This window comes from Gekko japonicus, unplaced genomic scaffold, assembly GCF_001447785.1.
Source record: "Gekko japonicus isolate JY-2015 unplaced genomic scaffold, Gekko_japonicus_V1.1 scaffold402, whole genome shotgun sequence".
NCBI lineage: Eukaryota > Metazoa > Chordata > Lepidosauria > Squamata > Gekkonidae > Gekko > Gekko japonicus.
Genome location: NW_015166434.1, coordinates 842,785 through 845,373, shown reverse-complemented (window position 1 = coordinate 845,373; position 2,589 = coordinate 842,785). Strand labels below are relative to the sequence as shown.

The window sequence follows — 2,589 nt, the reverse complement described above, 5'->3', positions numbered from 1 at the left end:
AACCTTTTAATCTCATTCACAATCTTTGGATTTTATCTTGCTGTTTGTGTGTAGCAAAGTGTTTGATTCCCTAGGATTGTACACTATAAGCCATTGCCCTGAGAGATTCCATTCAACCTTTGCAATTGGGATATCCACTGATTAAAACATGCTAGCTAAAGATCTTTTGTGAATTAAATTTTAAATAATAATGGAAGTTAATACCCAACTAGGACCTAGGAGACCCAGGTTCGAGTCCCCACTCTACCATGGACCTTTGTTGGGTGACAGGTAGACACCCTGTCAGTCAAGCCTACTTCACATGGTAGTTCTGAGGTTAACATGGCGAAGGGGAGAGTGATGTAAGCCACTTTGGGTCCCCATTGAGGAGAAAATTAGGGTATAAATGAAGTAAACAAACAATGACCTTGGATCCTCAAGACTGAACTTTCTAACAAGACGCAAGAGGGCAAAATCCTTACATATACAATATACGTATACTTTGAATTATACAGACGAATATACTGCTAACATACTAACTAATAGTGTTGCCTCCTTTCTCAGTAAGCTGGTCAAAGTACCAGTCTGCTTCTTTATCAGTAAGGGATGATGATGTGTCTTGGACAGAGTTTTTTAAAAATTAAAAGTAAATGTATTTTAGCTAACCAGAAGCCACCAAATAGAATAAATACAGTGTACACATTGGATTTTAGGATCCCAAATGACAGCTCTCTGGTGGTGAACCTGGTAGGAGAAGCACCTAGGAACTATTTACATGGTTGCTCCCTGTCAACCTCCCCCTGCCCCGAGGCAGGATGCAGCACCTTGGTTTACTAGAGAGTGAAGTGACCTAAACAGAGCTGGTAGACATCTACAATGGCATTGGCAGAAAACACAAATCTGACTGAGCAAGCTACAGAGATCACTGGAGGACCTATGAGGTGGTGATAATAATGGAAAAGAAATCCTAATTATCTGGTACCATTGCATCAGCTACTTCATGCCCAACTCAGTTGTTTAAGGTATTTTTACATTTATTGACTCTGAAGTCTGAGCCATTAAATTCTCAGGAAATGATCATTATCACCCAGTTTCTTTCTTTTTCTTTTTTGTTTTTTACTAAAGACTCTTGTTATAAAGTGTAAAAAAAAAAAAAAAAGGAGTAAAACAATCAGTGCCATCTAGTCAGTCCAGGAGTCCAATACCTTAAAATCCTGCCTGGTGTGCTACTGGAGGGGCAGGTTTGCATCAGGAAGCTGGGCTTTGTGTATCTCTTCTCCCCCCCCCTTTAAATATCCGTCTGTCCAACCTGCTGAAATTAGCTGCTGCTGTGAATAGAAATCCCCAGCCCGCAATTCCATGGGGCCCCCAGCATCAACCATTCTGTGCCGCTGTTTGCATATTGCCGACTTCTTCATCCTCTTCATGGGTCCATTTCAAATTTCCTGTGGTAACAGACAGTGGGCGCTCCAGTTGCCGAGGTGACATCATCTGCATGGTCAGCCTGGCGAGATGGATGGCTTCGTATTTCTGAAGTTGATGAAAAAATCCAGCATTGGGGTTAATACAGAACCATCTTTCTTGCACATATGTGAATGCATCCCTGTACTTCACCCCAGATGTTTCCATAATATATGCGATAACTAAGGCAGCGCTTCTGGAAACCCCTGCGTTCCCATGGACGAGAACTTTTCCTCCAGTTTGTAAACTGCCATCAATAAACTTAGTCATAGGGAAAAATCTTATTATATTTTCAATGGGATTATCTGCAATATCCAAGACTAAACACCTAAATAACTGCTGGAAGTTTGGTTTAATAAAGTTTGCTTCAATATTTCGCCGTATCATATGACATGGGTAATCCCATGTTTCTGAAGTATAAGTAGCTTGCTTTTCATAGCTGAAGAATACAGGCCTAAGAACAACCCAGGTAAAATTTCCTGCATCTCTCTTCTCATTGGATATGTCCAGTCTTTGGCATCCTCCTTGGACTGCGGCAGCACGGGGAAGACTGGCTTGGCAAGCTGGCTTGGCAAGCTCCATTTTGCAGCACGGGAGGCGGGGAGGGGAGGTTGCACCCCCCCTCCGCATGTCTGGGCAAGATGGTAGAGCGCTTCTGGATGCAGTTGAAACTGAGTCCTGACCAGAAGTGATGCAGTTTGGTGTAGTGGTTAAGTGTGCGGACTCTGATTTGGAAGAACTGGGTTTGATTCCCCACTCCTCCACTTGCAGCTGCTGGATGACCTTGGGCAAACCATAGTTCTGTCAGAGCTGTTCTTGAATTACTCTGACCTCTGCCTTACTGTCGACCCATTTTGTTGTTCAGAGCTGCAGACTCCTGAAAATGTTGTGTTTTAGACTTGAAAGAACTCATTAGGATTTATAGTTCACATGCCATTTATATATGGGTGAACTGTCCTGATACTACTTTAATATTTTCTGACTGTTGATTAATATTGAAATTTTTGTCGGTAACTAATGGGCTAGTTTGTATTTTTGGATTCTCAGGAATTTTGCATACTGTTTTGCAGCAATTGTATGTTATAGTTAAATTCAATAAACACTTTAAAATTAAAAAAAGAAAAGAAAGCTGTTCTTGACTCAAGGGCG

At 41.6% G+C, this 2,589-nt stretch overlaps 1 pseudogene; it reads right to left on the bottom strand.

The window, feature by feature from the left end:
• Positions 1-1,308: 1,308 nt before the first annotated feature.
• On the bottom strand, positions 1,309-2,293 carry LOC107110999 (annotated as a pseudogene).
• Positions 2,294-2,589: the final 296 nt, after the last annotated feature.